Source organism: Pyxicephalus adspersus, chromosome 9 (assembly GCF_032062135.1).
Source record: "Pyxicephalus adspersus chromosome 9, UCB_Pads_2.0, whole genome shotgun sequence".
NCBI classification, from domain to species: domain Eukaryota; kingdom Metazoa; phylum Chordata; class Amphibia; order Anura; family Pyxicephalidae; genus Pyxicephalus; species Pyxicephalus adspersus.
Genome location: NC_092866.1, coordinates 1,404,206 through 1,422,845, shown reverse-complemented (window position 1 = coordinate 1,422,845; position 18,640 = coordinate 1,404,206). Strand labels below are relative to the sequence as shown.

At 37.2% G+C, this 18,640-nt stretch overlaps 1 protein-coding gene across 2 annotated transcripts in view; it reads left to right on the top strand.

Annotated features, from left to right (window-relative positions):
• ZNF469 (zinc finger protein 469) overlaps positions 1 to 18,640 on the top strand; it is a 232,239-nt gene that overhangs the window by 106,304 nt on the left and 107,295 nt on the right. For both annotated transcript variants that reach the window (XM_072421337.1, XM_072421336.1), the window contains exon 3: positions 17,706 to 17,807. The gene's annotated coding sequence lies outside the window, so the exon portion shown is untranslated. The remainder of the gene's footprint in view (positions 1 to 17,705; positions 17,808 to 18,640) is intronic.

Here is an 18,640-nt window from a genome sequence, read left to right as displayed (position 1 = left end):
CAAAAAAAAAAAAACCGCCAAAATACAAAAAGTAACCAACGCCCACAGCCAAGATGTCCAAATTTCCAACTGCCACAAATTTGCAACTGGACATCTTGGTGTGTGGGCGTTGGTTACTTTTTGTATTTTGGAATGGAAAGTGATTTTGGATATAATACAGTGGAAAAGTCGCTGTACAACTAAGGCGATTTTGGATGTGCATGATAACCCACATGGAAATAAAGTAGACTTGCAGTTTCACTTTAGGTTTATCCCACATATTATTTGTGCCTGCCCTTCCTGCCTCCCAGCTGTCCAATTAAGGAAACCTTGGTTTCATGGTTCAATTCCGTTCTCTCCTCCTGAAGAAGTGGACGCATTCCACGAAACGCGTCGAAGAGAGTATATATAAATATATATATTACTTGGAATACTAAGTGTTAATTCACAGCGGGACGTGGCATATGTTGATAAACTGCATGTAGGGAATTGGAATTTTTATGAATTAAATATTACATGTATAGATTATTGTTAGTGGTTCATAAATCAGTAATAAATCTCCAGTCATGTATGGGGCTTTACAATCATCAAAAGATTACAGAAGATTTTGAATGATTGAACAAAGAGAATTCATATATTTGCCTCAAAGGCAACTAAACGAAAATGACAGCAGCAAGGAGGCTGGGAATTTGGTAGATGAGTTGATGGCCAATGATAGATTTATATAAATGCTGCCAAAAATCCATTTTAAAGGCATTTGTGGAGTAAAGAAAAAAACTGGGTTGAGTAATAAAATCTGGCACTCAAATAGGGTTAAGAGTTTTCTGTTGGAACAACAGTGCTGATAAACAAAAAGATAAAGTAATAATGGATTATCTCTAAAGTGATATCTCTGTTGAATGGACAGACTGCAATCTCAGGAATGTCACTGAGTATAATAAAGGAATAGGCTGCAATTCTAAATGATGTCTTGGGTTTATAGTTAACAGATTTGATGTATTCTCAATGAGATTACCCATCTCTAATAAATGGATTGGATTCTCTTGTAGTTGTGTCACCAATCTCTTGGGACAGGATAGGTTGTATTCTATGAGGGGGTGCTGAGAAGTTCCTGGCTTTCCCCCCTTCCAGATGAAATAGAAAAGTGTGGGGGCATATGACAGCCGAAAATCTTAGTATGTCTGTGCGCAAATATCAGGTCTTTGCAAATCCTAAAATTGTTTCTTTTAGTGAGAAGCTGTGATGGCCGAGGCACAAGCAAGTTTTACGTCGTTGGAGTTACGGGTGGCCATGAAGTTTTTTCTTCTCCAGGGAAAGTCAGCAAAGGACATTCACACTGAGATGTCACGAACACTGGGGGAGAAGTGTCCTTCCTTTCCCTTTGCACGGTTACATACTAAGATATTAGGCTGTTAAATGCCCCCACACTCATTTTTCTATTTCATATGGAAGGGGGCAAAGCCATGAACTTCTTAGCACCCCCTTGTGAGATCATGCACTTCTAATGAAGGAAAAGAATGCAGTCTTAGCAATATCATAAGTTTCTGTTGAGTGGATAGGCTGTATTCTCAGTTGTGTCACCTTCTGTATTTAAACGATACCATTAGGAGCTGCTGAATGTGTGGTTCCCTAAACCAGGCCAGTGAGCATGATCTGAAATGTATGAGAATTTAAATTCCTTGTTTATTAACCTGTTAAAGGCCAACTGAAGTGCTGGCTACCGCACTATTCTTCATACTGCCTTAATAAAGCAGTGAAACTGTCTGCTTGTCTATTCCTCAGTGGAACAAGTTTGTCCATTATTAGACCTCTTAGTTAAAAGATTACCCAACCTTGCAAAATACCTAGCAATAAATCTATACCATTAAAGCAACCGACCAGAGTCTTGCTGAAAGCTCTTTCAAACTGTGTGAAATCTCAGTTCTGTTTCTGATACCTAGAAGTTTTTAGAAAATTTGGCTTTGTCCCAAAACACACAACTCATTCTAAATTAAAGAGTAACCTGCAGACTTAACTAGGAAATAACTGATCCTGATTTTCTTCCTCCCTGTGCACCTCATTCTGCCACTGTGCTGGAGATATCTTTGAGCTTAACTACAAACAAAGCTTTTTTGTATTTTGGTTCTAGATCGATGGTGTAAAATTTCTGTGAAAATTTTCCTCCTAAGGATGTTAGATGACACTGGAAAGATAAATACCATCAATCATTTTTGACAGCTGATATGTAGAAGTCTATGTGTTAATATTTTGTGTGCTGTGCAGTGTTGTTTGTGTATCTGTTTACGTACAATTTTATAATATAATCAGTGTGTGTGTTTATGTACCTTGCAGAGGATGTGTCTCTATTAGCATATATGGGTGAGTATGGCTCTGTTCCTGGATGTGTATACAGATTCCGGATCAGGCTTGCACTCAATGTGGGCTCCTATTCATTCTTCTCTGTATATTTACTTAAAGGAGATATTTTCAGATCACATTCACAGGCACGAGAGAGAAGCTCATGACGTGAGTTAATGTATAGGAGATTTGTTAGTGATGGACGTTGTGATGTAGGATATCCAAAAACGGTTTGAACTCTTCTGTTTTTACATCTCCTGTGTTAAAATCAATCCATCAGCGAAATGTTCAATAACAGTATTAACACTTAAATGTGGACTTGTTTCGCTGGGTTATGAAGCCCAGTATTAATATTGCTTTAACCTTGGTGTGTTAGTTGTATTTTTGTCCATCTGAAAAACAGAGCTTACTGGTTAGTGCACACAACTTTCGGAACAGGTGATTTTAGGAACTAGAGGGAATCTGGAGGGTATATATATATATATATATATATATATATATATATATATATATACGCACCAGGGCAGATACAAGTTTCACTGTATACAAGTTTCTTACGTGAAAATCTTCTCAGTAAAATCACTTCTAGGCTAACAATAGTCAATGCCTCACATATAGTTGCAATGCTGTCAGCCTGCCATGTCCAATCTTTTGGTTGGTCATGGAGCTGCTTATCTGCCATATATGTTATGTCGCTCCTTCTACATTTTGCCTTCGCTCAATGAATCTCAGCAACTGCTTTGTCACTAAAATTATTAAATATTAGAAATGGTAAATACAGTGGGTATGTAGCAGCTTTTTAGTGTTAGGGTTCTAGATTTGATACCCCTAAAGAACAATGGCAGCCTGGAGATTGTATATTTTTACTGCATTTTTATGGCATTTTGGAGAGTGTTCAAGTTTACGCTTACAACCCAAATACCTTTAGATGAGATCATTGGATCATTTCCAATATAGCGTATTACATATACTGTGTGTGTGTTTAACTGTAATGGGCAAATCAGATTGTAATCTTCTTTTAAGAAGAACGGTATGAATGGTTCTGTGTTCTCTGTATGGTACCACAAAGTATTAGCTCTCTTTAAATGTTGAATAAAACACACGACTGTCTTTATATACCAAAGTCGCACAACATTTTGGGCATTTTGCCCAAAGAGTTTAAGAGTCTTCTGAATCTCTGCAGTTTCGAACAGATCTACTTTTCAAAATACGATGCAGCTGTCACAGAGATACTGTGGTTTCAGCCCTTGGCCGATGAGCCTTGCCCAGATGAGGTCTTGGACCCTGATATAGAGAGGCCATATTTCTAAGAACTCTTATTCTTTCCTTTTCTGTGTTGACTTTCAATGATCAGATTATGTAAATAACTCTGAAATGGTAACAACTGCATGGAAAGGATCTGTCATTTTACTTCCAAAGAGCCCAGAGACATGGGAGGATGGCTGTAAGTTCTCTGTTCCCAGCACAGGTCCCGCAATGTGTTTTCACAGGGAGCTGTTTTGTATTTCAGTTTGGCTTGTGATGGGGAATAGTGTTGTTTAACTCTGTCAGGCCTTCTTTAAGGCCTATTGGGCATAAAGTCTAAAAATAATACAAAATGATTTAGGGCCTCTTTTAATGTATATGTATATCCCAACTATATAACATTTTGGGTAATGTTTGCACTGCATATCAATCATCATTTTACTAATAAAATGTTTCCAAATTGTACATCTTTCATTATATGTGTTACATAGTGTGATACTGATCAGCAGTGTGTTTGTAGCCTTTTTGTTCATATGTACTACAGTGATTTCTGCATTTCTCCAGGTGGGTTTCCTGATTATAACAATAATGTACCATGTCTGTATATAGTGTGTGGAAATGTACATACACCTAGCACTTCCCACAACATTCTAGATTGGCAGATATCAGGTTAAAATGAAGACTATAGGAGTAGAGGGGAACTAGACCTAATGCTTGGTAATAAACACATTGGGCCTGGTTTATTAAATCTCAATTAAGCTGGAGAGGGGACACTTTCAGCAGTAAAGCTGGGTGATCAAGCAAACCTGGAATGGATCAGGTCAAGGATTCAAAAAATGTGCTAGCAAATTACATTGAAGTAATCCATTGCAGATTTGCTGGCTGATGTGGTTGTCAGGGGCAGGAATGTTCTCTACCATGGACTTTCCCAATACATGGCGACAAGAGAGGCATTGTACATTACAGATGAAACATTGGAACATGCCAGCATTTTAGATGGTGGTGTGGAAGACAAGATCAGGTAGGAAGACTTAAAAAGGGGTCAATAGACTGCACAGAATGGTACATGAATATTTGGTACACTTTGCTTTTGCTAAACAAGTATAATTTAGTAAAATATAGCAAGGTAAACTAAAAATGGTGGTACACGTACACATTTTATTAATGACATGAATATTTTGATGTGATTTAAAGGCCATGGTAAAATAATTAAAAAGCAACATCTCGGATCAACTGTAGCCATGAAAAACTCTAGATATATATTTCATTTGTTATCCAGCCTTGCCTATGATTTTGTTGGCCAACACTGCTTCATGTCACAAGCACGTAACATAGAAAACTTTTTTAATCAGATACAGGACAGATTAGTTTTGTTGCACAATTTCAGTTTTAACAGCACTATACACATGGGGAAGTTGGGGGCTTGGGGAAACGTGTTGGGGAAACGTGGGCTTACTGTGAGCAAACGTTCTAATACGACGATATCACTGGCACCATTATTCAGGGTAAAGATAATCTAATGTACTAGAAAAATATAGGCAGAATCTATTAGTACACATGACGAGTATACAAGGGGAATGGTGCTCGCTCACTGGCTGATCTAGGAGTCACAAAATTAAGAACTTGTTTGTATTTGCAAATAACAGAAAGATACTAACGAAACAGGGAACACATTTCCTTAAAAAATAGTTGTTACATAGTTACATAGTCGATTAGGTTGAATCAAGTTCAACCACTAGGGAAATAATCATATCCCAGATATAAAACCCTTTAAGACGTAGTTAGTCCAGAGGAAGGCGAAAAAACCCTGGTACAATTTGCTTCAACAGGGGGAAAAAATTCCTTGCCGATTCCATGAGGCAATCAGATGTTTCCTGGATCAGCAGTCTCTGTTATCTTTACTTTAATGCTTTAATCCCCAGTTATTTTCTGTGCTTCTATAAAATCATCCAGCTTTCTCCTAAAGCAATCTATAGTAGTTGCTGAAACTACTTCCTGAGGGAGCCGATTCCACATTTTCACAGACCTTACAGTAAAGAATCCCTTCGTTATCAGGAGATTAAACTTTTTTTCCTCAAGACACAAAGAGCGCCCCCTTGTGCTTTGTAATGATCTCAAAGTGAATAATGGGGAAGAGTTCTCTATATGGACCATTTATATATTTATACAGGACGATCATATCCCCCCTTATACGTCTCTTCTCAAAGGGAGAATAAATTCAGTTCAGCTAATCTCTACTCATAGCTGAGCTCCTCCATTCCTTTTATTAGTTTAGTTCCCTTCTATGCACTCTCTCCTATCCCACAATGTCCTTTTTGTGAACTGGGGCCCAAACCTGGACTGCATATTCCAGATGTGGTTTGACCAATGCTTTGTACAGGGGCAGGATTATGTCTCCATCTCTGCAGTCTATTCCTCTTTTATTACAAGAAAGTACTTTCCTAGCTTTAGATATTGCAGTTTAGCATTGCATGCTGTTATTAAGTCTATGATCTACCAGAACTCCCAGATCCGTCTCCATTTCTGACTCCCCCAAATGTATTCCCCCTAGACAGTATGAAGCATGCATGTTAGCCCCCAAGTGCATAGCTTTTCATTTATCTATATTAAATGTAATTTGCCTCTTGGCTGCCCAATCACACAGTACATCCAGGTCTGCTTGTAGATTATAGACATCCTGTATGGACTTAATTCTATTACATAGTTTGGTGTCATCTGCAAACACAGAAATGGTACTTTTAATCCAAAACTCTTTATCATTTATAAAGATGTTAAACAGTAAAGGTCCCTACACTGAACCCTGGGGTACACCACTAATACCCTTACACCATTCAGAGTATGAATCATTAATTACAACTCTCTGGATGCGATCTTTAAGCCAGTTCTCTATCCATTTACAGATAAACCTATTAACCCTAACTTGCATATTAACCGTCTTGGGGGTACAGTGTCAAATGCTTTAGCAAAGTCCAAGTACATTATATCAACTGCTACTCCACTGTCTACCTGTTTACTTACTTCCTCATAAAAAGAGAGTAAATTTGTTTGACAACTTCTGTCTTTCTTGAAGCCATGCTGACTATCATTTATTATATTATTTTCCAGAAGAAACTCCTCTATGTGGTTCTTTATCAAACTCTCCAGGACCTTTCCAACTATGGATGTTACACTAACCGGTCTGTAGTTACCTGGTAATGACTTTGCTCCCTTTTTGAAGACTAAAATCTGTGACTAAGATTATGGGCTTTTAGATTACCCTGGTGCTTGTTACAATGGCCAGGTTTGCTGGATCACCCAGCTTCACTGATTAAAGTGTATCTTCTCCAAGCTTGGGGAGCTTTTCTAAATCATCCCCCAAAGAGTACAGTTAGTAAAAAAAAAGTAGGGAAAATGATAAATTCTGAGCTCATTTCTATGTCATGGAGACGTGTTGTGCTCCAATGACAGCAAAGTTGTGTAACCTTAGTGCTGTATATAACACAAAAAAAAACCCTCAGTAGCCCTATTTTCATTTACCTTAGTGGCCAGATGCCTCTGGTTGGCGTTTGTTGTCATTGGGGACTCCTAAAGACACACACCCATGGCCAACCAATTGTGAATCTTAGTGATGTTGACATCCAAAAAGGACAGTTCTCTTCTGGAGTGAACATTCAACATGTCCACAGATATAAGTATTTGTAGCATTTCGATTAGGTTTATTTTTAATGGCTGCGGTAATTAACTAAAAATTGGTAATGGGGGGGGGGGGGGGGACTTCCCTTCTTTTAGGTCCATAAGTATTAAGTTAACTAAATTTGGCAAAAGATATATAAGAAATGCAAGAATCAGGCATTTCAATGCCTGAAATGGTGTTTATGGACATTTGTTCGTTGTCTCTGGCAAATAAAAGTTTTCTATATCATCTGGTGATCTTTATATTGTCATAAGTAAACCTTTCACTGTAAACCCATCCTCTATTGGGAAATAATATTTGTTTTACATTATATTTTGTAACTTTTATTTGCATGGTGCAAAGTGACAGATATGGACTTTCTTTTTCGTGTTTACAGACAGAATCTAATGTACTCCATGTAAAAACATAAAGAATCATCCAACGGTCGGGTAACACAAACCACAATATGTAATGTACATTTCTCTTTAATACGCTCCATTATTAAATGCCAGCTTGAATATTTCCTCTGCTGTATTGTGTGACCATGTGAGCTCTGTTCCTGTAATCAGTTTTGTCAGGGATATGAATGCCATGATTGTGTCATGGTGCAGCCAGTGGTCATGTAATTCCCAGCACAATTCCCGCTAGTCAGATTTCAAGGAAATGGAGGTGGTGAGATGCCGCTTCCTGCTTCCGCTAAAGACAGGTGGGGGTGGAGAAAAACCTCTACAATGCAAATTGGAAAAGTGCTAGATTACAGGGCACCCAGATCATGTAGCTGCTTGTGGCTATTTTGGAAACTCACTGACAGGGTTATGAATATTCATGAGGCCATTTGGATATAATTAGGTTTTCAAGCTACTTAAAGTACGTGGCAAAGCGGAAGTGATTTCATTGTCATAGTGCCTTGGTTTATTCAGAGACACTAGGCCTGATTTAAAAAAGCTCTCCAAGGCTAGAGAGGATACACTTTCATAAGTGAAGCTGGGTGAGCCAGCAAACCTGGAATCTTTCAGTTTACACAGAATAGTGGCTGTAGGCTTATGGGAAATTATACATCAGCTTCCAGTGAAGATGGTAATTATTTTAATGATAAGGTTGTTTAATAAATCAAAACATCTATTTTTCACCTTGGATGGAGTATGAAATGTTTAAACCCCGTTGGCATAATTTTGCCATAGCTTCCAATTATGTACATACAACAGGAAATTAAAGAAAAACGCGAGGGAATCACTTAGATGGTTTTTAATAAAAGAGTGTTTATGGTAGATTTTCTTTCTTTTTCCATTAGTTAGCAACAACCTAAATTTTGAATTTTCCACCACCACTTTTCCACCAAGGGTGATTTTTTCTAAAACATGACAAAAGTCCTAACTCCCCACTCCTACATACAAAACTATTAAAAAAAATAAATAATACATTTTTACTGAGATTACTTTGCTATGATTTGGACTAAATTGAACAAAACAGGAAACAATTATAAAAAATAAATATAATCCAAAAGTAAGAAACAAATATTTGAGCTTGTCACAACAAAACATCTAAGCACTGCCATGGAAACACAATAGTAGACCATGCCTGAGCAGGGACCATTGCGGTTACACTGTTTCCTTGCATCAATAAATCTATGCTGATCATTACAAGCATTGGCTGAATAGGAACGCTGTTTGGACAATAAGCGGTTAAGATTCTCATTCCGTGCACATATTGGATCATGTTTGGCAGGGTACTGATGCATCATATGTTGGACGAGATCAGTGAGAAAATTGTCATTTCGGCATTTCCAGGGCCTGGGGTTTTAGTCCAGTATTTGGCGCTTTTGTGCAAAATAAATCAAAACAATTCTGAGATGTTAAATTAGATACAGAGTTTGTTTATATGTTTGTGTGCAAGATGGTGTGGATTAACCCTGAACATAGCTTTCAGAGATTATTTTAGTATGATCTGAAAATGCTTAACTACACTCTCATATTTTCACACCCCAAGAACTAAGCTATATGATAGAATTAGTCTCTGACTATGGAGAGATACGAGTACTATATTACACGCATAAAAAGTGAGCAAACCGAGTTTACAGGCTTATGCAGGTGAACCACCATATAGTTGGATAAACTGGCAGTATTAGGGTTTTAGGTTTGACTTAAGGCTAGAATACTATCTGTATGTGTTTGTACATTCTCCCTATGTTTGCATGGGCTTTCTCTACATCACCCTAAAAACATACTGTAAGGTCAATTGGCTTCCCCAATAAAAAATTACCCTCCATATGTTAGGGGCATTTTCCTATGATAGGTTTAATAATTATTGTTGACCCCTCTGAGGTATCAGGTCACATGAGGTAAGATGTGGATGTGATGGTGAGTTGCAATTGTTGCAACTTTACTAGAACAATAGTCACTGAATAAGGACTGAGCTGACAGTCGGAGAGTAAAGTACTTGCACTTACACTTTTTGGCGCTGTTTTCCTTCATCAGAGTGCACAGAATACTCTGTATCGTTTGTAATGTAGCCCTGTGATGCCTTTAGGACTGAATAGCACCAAGGCACACAAAATGTACATTTTTATTTTTTTTACTACATTTTTTTGCCTTACTTTGCTTTACTTTCCATTGCATCAAAACAAACAGCAGAAGTCTGACCATTGGGGAAACAGAGATTTATGATTTTTCCTCTTGCCTGCAGCAAACTGAGGACATTGGGCCTGATTTAATAAAAATCTCCAATGCTAGAGAGGATACACTTTGATCAGTGAAGCTGGGCAATCCAGAAAACAAGGAATGGGTCTGGTTCAGGATTGAAAACATTTGCTAACAAATAGCAATTTACATTTAAGAATATAATTCCAGGTTTGCTGAATCACTTAGCTTCACTGATGAAAGCGTATCTTCTCCAGCCTTGGAGAGCTTTAATAAATCAGGCCCATTATGTCAGGCTAGGCAAAGTCCTTGACTAGATCACAAGAATTGCTTTAATATATATAAAGCTTGTTTTGGAAAGATAATAAAAATATATACTATGGATGTTTAGTATGACATGGCAGGATTGTAATTAAGCTGACTTTTGAATTACTGAGATCAGTTTTTGGCACAAAAGAACAACTGGAACAGGAATGTTACACAGACAATGCAGTATGTTCTCTTCTAGGCTCTGAGCATTGCATACACAGAACAAACTAATAAAAAGATGACAAAGACGCACAAAAATCCCACCACAGTATACTCTTCACTGAAGAGAAGTGCTTTAAACAATTCCTGTGAAATGAAAAGAGAATTTCCATATGATTTTGGCAGGGCAACAAATTTATAAATAAATGACACATCGGACATATGTAATAAGTTGGCAGGAGCAAGTGACTGGAGGGCTGCCAGCTCTGTGTGTAAATGAGCCGTCTAATAAGGCCAAAGATCAAAACTCTTTAATGTTTTCAAGCAGATGTGAAAATGGGCAAACTGGAGAGGCCAAGTGTCGTTATCTTCTGCAAGCAATTGACGCTAAATTGTCCATTAAATATGAAAGGAGTGAATTGAGTCTAATGCTACAAACAGATAAACAATGAAGCAAAAGTCTAATAGGATACATTTATAGCAACGAGTTTTAATTATATAGAGGAGTATATATGTGTCACTCTTGGTGGGAGATGAGCAAATAAAGTAACGTAAATGAAACTCTGCATTTCAGCAGCTGGTAGCCGTTATACAGATGTGTACAACAGGTATTTGAGGGTTAATGAGGGTTTAGAACTTTGCATTGCTTTTTGTATTGCTATTAATGCAATTCTAATCAGAAAAACTTCAGATACCACAACTTATAATGGAACACATAAAAAAGTTTCATTTCTTAAGGAAAATGTGTTGCAGTAGCCTGAAAGGGAATTTAAGTAAATGATTTAAAAAGTAGAAAAGCCACACAGATTACAGTGTAGTTTTATGTAAATATCCACATAAAATACGAAATATAATATCCAAAAACAATATAATTTCCTTATTCTATTACTGAAACATCATCCAACGGATCAGAAAAGGTACGCAATGATACAATACACATGTTTATATTGATTTGAAGTATAGGACTGTTATTCTAAGGGTGGAAAATTATCTATGCTTAACAGATTATTCACAATACTGAAATCATCTGCAGTAATCTGAACATGTGCACATCAAGTCATAGATACAGATTCTAGAATTCTTTGTCAGCAAAAATAATTTCCAAATCAAGAGTTATCTGTAAATTTATCTGTATGCCTGTCCAGGCTTAAGTCACTGTATTAATGGGTGGATATGAGTTGTCTGCACATTAACAATTGTTTAACAATACAAAAATGTGTCCAACCAACCAACATGGACTGATTTATACTTAGATAGCATGCAGGTGTTACTAATGCACAGTACGCCAGGCATCCAAATTTGGAGTCAGAGGAGGGAAAAGAAATATCAGATCTATAGGGAATCCAATGAGGCTTGGGATGAACAGCTTTGGATATTGTTATCTATTGACAATACAATGGTAAAATCATCATTACATCATAAACACGAAGCAAAGTTAGGGTACAGCAACAGGTTATCAAAGAAGGCAATGGACCAAGAAAGTATTCTAGGATATATCGAAAATTCAAGTGACATAAGAATGATAGATGGGCCCCTTCCAGTATGATGTAAGCAAATACAATTAAATGTCAATGGGCCCTGGTTATTCATAGTTAAGTCCACATAGACAAGCTCTAGTGTGGCTACAAACACACAGTGTTGATTAGGGTATTGCACTTTCTATACAATTTGGATATTTCTTTGCGAAAGATGAAAACCTTGTAATTTGTGTGTGTGTGTGTAGGGGGGGGGGTTTACTTTTTAAATGCTGTTACTTAAAGTGATTTAAAGTTCCTGTATTGTAAAGAGATTTTTTCTTACTTCCTGCTATGTGCCTTTATTTCCCTCCTATTATTGAAATAAATCGTTAAAAGTGTTTTCCTATATAAAAAAAAAGTGCCTGCAAAACAATTGCTGACCCTGCCAGAAATCTGTGAAATGATAACTCCCTGTGCTCATGGCCAATGCACCTGGATGAGTGTTGAAGCTGAGTTAGGGTCTGTATTTTATTTTTTGTAATTCATCAGAAATTGACAGGACTGACACCATATGCTTTATATGTCTTTCCTTTTGAAAAGGAAGGTAGGACCTTACTATATACTTTTGGCACATCAACAGGTATTTTCTGTAGAACGTTTAAAGTAGAAAAAGGAGCAAGTATTGCAAAGATGTAGATTTTTTTTTTACCCTTTGTGGTAAAACAGACAGTGTTAGACATACCGACATAATGAATATAATCTGGCTCTATAAAATGCATCATACAAAGATGTCAATGAATGAACTGTAATTGTTAGAGATCCTTCTTTATAGAACTGGGAGTACAAAATGAGAAGAACGACGGACAAGAAATAGGATGTAAAAAAAATGGAAAAAGTTAAGATGACTCACATTATATATACATGAATGGAAATAATGCAGTAAGTATTCCTAACTAGGAAAAAATTAAACCCATAAAAAATGCTGTAAATCAAAGCTACTGTCCCTCTTCGGGGACAGAGCAAGTCGCGTATGTAGGATAGGAAATGCATTAGAGAGCTTTATGCAATAAATTCACTTTATATTATGTCATAAAATAAAGCGTTCCCAAGATTATAACTAGAAATCAGAGGCAGAGATTTACATCCCAGTATTTGTTCTATATTGCCCTCTTGGATTATTGCTCTGCTAGCAAATCTTGGCTAATTCCTGATAGTTGACATGTCAATTTAGTGATAGGGTGGGGTGGGGGTAAGGGAGAGAGAAATATTTTAGCTGGCAAAACAGAGGGTGATGCAGAAACAGTCCAGTCTGCCAGTGCATATAAAGTATATTTTATCCATGTCTTCTGTATGATCAGGTAAAAGGAAAGTCAAAATCTAACAGTGGCTCTAACTGCACAATGACCAGAACTTAAAATAATAATAATTGCCTTATCACTTAAGAGAAGCTCAATAGTCTCTGTTTTAACTTACTGAAGAATCTTTTCTTTATTTATTAGAAGCTAAACAACAAACCCCATATATATTACCCAGCATGCTCTAAGAGCTGCTGTCGAGTTTGTAGTTCCTCGGCAGTGGTAGGTTTGCTTGCACTTTCCTTATACTGCCAATAACGTGTGATGATTGACAGCTCTGTTCAAAATCTTCATCCAACAAACAATCCAGTTAGATTTTAATTGGCAGCAAGGGCCGTAGATAAACAGTGAAGGGAACTACAAGGGGGAAAGGCACGAAGGATTTAAAATGCCTGCTTTGTCTAGGTGGAACTTGGCCAAGTTCTGTAGATTCTGACATGTACTGTACAGGGAAGCGCTGGGCGGTTAAATTTTGATATCTCCGAGTAGTGACAATAAAAGATCTCCATGCTTGCCTCTAAGTCATATAGATCTCATACATTCCTGCTGCTATTCCCATAGCCTTGTGTGAACTGCTTTTATTGCATTGCTAATGTCAGCTCTCAGTCTGTCCGAGCCAAGAACGAGCAATGAATATGATTAGAGCACTTGTCACTCATTAAGCCTCGGGTCAAGTTATCCATAGAGTTTAAGGCCGTCCAACTAGGGATTAGGCGGAACGTCTAGAAGCTTAATAAGGTATACAGAGGTCTAAAGTTCACAGCAAATTTAATTTGAACAATATTCTCATATTTATTTTTGTATTCACTTGTAGAATAAGGTTTCATGTACTTCTACCATCTGGACAGCAAATGTGCCCTGTGAATGAGATGCTAATTTGCATCCGTATTTGCTTAGGTATGGAATAAAGGCATGAATAAATCAAGGTTAGAGCATTACGACAGAGATGGCTTGTACATAGCTCATGGTAATTGCTGCAGTTTACCTGTAAGAACAAGACAATATGATCTGTGGTTTATCAATTCATTTGGAGGCAGTGGCATCACAGCTACCAGACAGATCCACTTACCTATTTCAATTATTCAATGGGAAAATTAGGAAAAGATTGTCAATTGCCATCGTCATTGGATAGTTTGAACCGTCTGATCACCATGAGATGGGTACATATGTATTATGGAGCTGTGACTAAAATCCCCTGGAGTCAGTAAATTAATTTTTGCCTGGCAGGCGCTCACATTACTCCTCCACATACACCTGTATTGTATGGATCCCGAAGAAGCCGCCTGATGAGGTAAAATGCAGGCATACACTGCAGAGGAGCAAACATTCCACACATAGCTCTCAGAATCCAGTGCAAGTCAATGCTTAGCTTTGTACAGAAATGCTCATTGTCATGAACAAACAATTATGACATTTTCTTGGCACAATAAACATGGAATAAAAAGACTGCACTGTTAACAGTACACTTCAGTCAAACATGAAAATGTAGAAATTAAACTCACATTGCCGGAGTGATTTTTCTTGTAATTTAAAATTGGCTGTGTTGCTAGCTTAGTTCCAATAGTGTCCAGTATTCACAAATTCTAAATGACCCTGAATCAGGGACTACACTTTGTAGTCTCACAACACTAAATTTTGTAAATGATGCACACAGAAAAGCTGTATAAATCATCTGCGTTTGGCTTATACTCCCAAAATTGTAAATGGCACCTAAATGCACTAAACCATTTGATGCACTTGATAAAGCACTACATGCCTTGTGGTCACTGAATTGGCACAAAAATGAGTAGCTTGGTGTTGTGGGTTTGTGTGGTCCAATGCTCATTATACATGTGTGTGTTGATGCACCACATCAGACTGAACGGGTGTAAAGTTGGCTTGAAAGGACAATTTACTAATGAAATACAAAAGAAGGGGCCAGAAAAATAAAACAACTAAAAGAGGTAGAACCCCCCCAATCAAAGTAACTACTTGAAAGACTGGGATGCAATATAATATGAACCTTATATATAAAGCGTTTTCGCTGGATTTATCAGATAAAACTCTTAGAGAAAAGACTAGCAACATGACCATGATTTAGGTGAGTAAAAGGCCATTTAAATTTAGTTATTTATTATTTTATTTTTTGGTTTTCTTTTACAGTCAGCGATTCGATATGCTCTGGCCAAATATTACCCCAATGGCATAATTAACTTAATAAAAATATTATTGTAATAAATAATATAGAGCTGCAAAATTTTCATATGTAATATTTTATTCACAAGCAAAATCTTTCTTGGTAAGTTTTAGTATCCTAATGCAAGATCTTATTTGAAGCCAAGTTCAACCATTTATTTTGCTAGTGTTCCTAAAGGTCTACAAAACAACTCATGTTCTGCAGTAGGTGGATATCCCCCACTCAGATTCCCTAGTGGAGGTTACACTAGCCTGATTCCTCCAGAGGTACAAAGTATAAACACTGCAGGCCCAATTATGGGCAGAATATATTTAACCTTTCAGTATGCTCTTGGAATGCAAGTTAAGAACCAAGAGGACAAATACAGCCAGAATAAACACAAGCAACATTGTTTTCTTTTATTTGTGTTTTGTTGTTCTTTCTGGCCTATTTTCAAAAAGTGTTAAATAAAAATTAAGTTCTACAAAATATTACATAAAATGTGTATGGATTTCCAATTGTTTAACTTGTCAAGTCACTGCATGATGGTTAAAAGCAACAGACAGAGGGTTGAAATGTACTAAATGCCTTACGGAAGTACAATTTAAGTATAGAATAAATGTAGAATAGCCAAAAAAAGAAGCATCATTTATGGACTTTACTATCATAGGCAATGGCTTCTTAAACTGTCCTTTTAATCGGAAAATTCCTGCATCTCAAATTTTCTTCTACTGGATTACATCAATTAAGACAACACAAATAATCATAATTAATCATAAGCATGACTGGATGGTTTACACTTGTGCCGAAAATATCTGTTTTGGCCCGCTGTCTTAGAAAAGTGGTGACATGGACTTAACGACCTCCCACATCAGATTATGTAACCCATGAGGGAATCTGGAGAGGCGCGCTTCTGTAACCAGCATATTGATAGATGGAGTTTCTTAAAGTCTGCTACAAAAACAAGATTGTGGAGGGACGGAAGATGGAAAATGACTCAGAGCAACAGTAAGGCAGTATCTGCTATGAGATATTCAGTGTGTCGGGTTACCAATTCTGGTCCAAGAATGCTGTGGTTTCATGGTGAGGATTAGACCCTGCTAACATCATGTCTTTGAGGGGAGCCTGGCCAGAGGAGCAGATCATGTGCGGTTCCGGCACGGTTTTCTCTTCTACTGTGGAAAATCCGGGACAAGCAGTTTTACTTGGAGTGTGGAGAAATGGGTGCCACCTCCACCACTCTCTGGCCAAGAAAACAGAAATCCTCTATGCACTTTGCCATTATTTTTAGGATTCCTTTTCACCAGGGGCTGGAGGTCTGACTTAAATAGACAATAATTTGCATCACTCAGTATGAAGATAGTGTTAACAGTCTCTGCAGTGTTATCACATTAGTTGGCCAAGCAACATTTATTTAATCTGCAGTAAGATCTGCACATTTAAAAGTATAACTGGCTCAACAATTAATGCATCTGTTGTTCAATGGCTCTGCAGATGGCCAAAGTCTTTAGATGGAGGCTGAGGTGGGAGAAAATTCCACCACCAAGACACTGGGTCTGATTTATTAAAGCTCTCCAAGGCTGGAGAGAATACACTTTCATCAGTGAAGCTGGGTGATCCAGCAAACCTGGAATAGATCTGACCCAGGATTGAAAACATTTGCTAACAAATAGCTTGATTTTAGGAAATCCTTTCTAGGTTTGCTCAATTACTCAGCTTCACTGGAGAACTTTAATAAATCAGGACCACTGCGTGCATTTGCCCAGTCCTGCATAATTCCATTATGATATTCCCAAACAATTAATGGAAATACTTGCTACAGATTAGATCCATTTCTATCACAAAGTCTGCAGTGTACAACCAACAATACAGTTCGCAGACAACGAAAAAAGATAAGCAAAAAGTCATGCATTGCTCATATCCTAAGACATGTTCAGGCATGGCCATTTTTCCTTTTTATAGTCTTAAGTCCAAAAATTAGTTAACTAAACACTTTTACTCTTTTATTTGTCAGGCAATAAGAGCTATGAAAGGCAAGACTATAGGATTTACCAATACACTCAGCCTAATGTAATTCTACCCACACATACAAGGTACAATTAAAGGTGTTGATATATATATATGTGTGTCAATGTTGCCAACAGACATTTATCTATATTATGACTTATTATCCCTATAGCTATACTTTGAAAGCAAGCTATTCAATTGAATAGTTAAAAGCTCTATTGCTAAATATGAGGATTTTGTTTATCTAGTAATGGGGAAAACCCTTCTTTTAAACTTATTAAGCCTTATATGCCAAGTTCTACATCTCTAAAGCATTTGGGTTCAATGCACAAAAAGAAGGCATAAAACTGAATTGATGAGGAACCAGTTTGTGTGAACAGTGATGGATGGTAACATTGTGATCTTTTCCTCTAGATGAAACTACAAATTGAGGCTGTGAAGTGCACCCTGAATCATCTTCCCCCTACTTCTGAACCCCCGAAGGCAAGCTATGGCTGTAAATGAGTTGTAATCAGGGTAAGCCATAAGTCTTTCTACCTATGATCATATATTTTTCAAAACAAAGTGAAAAAAAAAACATGTTGATTTATCTCACCAGTAAAGTTACAGACAGCAAAAGAATCTAAAAAATGTTATGTCCAATACACACAATTTACTACCACTACAAAAAAATGTGTGGCTGGAATTGGGCTGTAGGAAATACTTTTTACACATAAAGCGCATTGAAAACATATTTAGTATTCTTCTGAGCACTATTAATATGCTTACGTGCTTTCTATTACAATCATAAAGATCTCCATATTACATGCAGTGTCCGGGCTATTGGTACATCAAAAGTATGAACCAAAACATGAAAGAAATCAGCAGACACATGCTCCACATTAAAATCTCTTCTCTTTATTATTTCATAAAACTCTCCAACAACCACAGCCAGACCAACCATGAGGCAATATAAAACTTTGGCTGGAGCTTTGCAGCAGTGGAGTCCTAAGTTATTTTATTATGCTCAAAATGTCAGCCGTCTATATTTTGTGTAAAAGAAGAGTTTTGGTTCCTAAATTTATTCTGCAAAGGTTTAAATTTGTTTTTAAGACCTTTGTTGTGGCAAAGTAATTAGTGCATATTTGTGGTTGCAATGGATATATTTGTGTCGTCCAGGTTAGCTAAGCCTTTTAGGCTCCTCCTACTACCCTGTTTCCCCGATGATAAGACACTGTCTTATTTTTTTTGGAAGGCCAAAATATGCTCTAGGGCTTATTTTCAGGTGGATGCCTTATTTACCCATGAAGAAGACTACAGTACACAGTTATTGTTCATGTGCCATTCATGTCCACTTCTGATCAATCTGT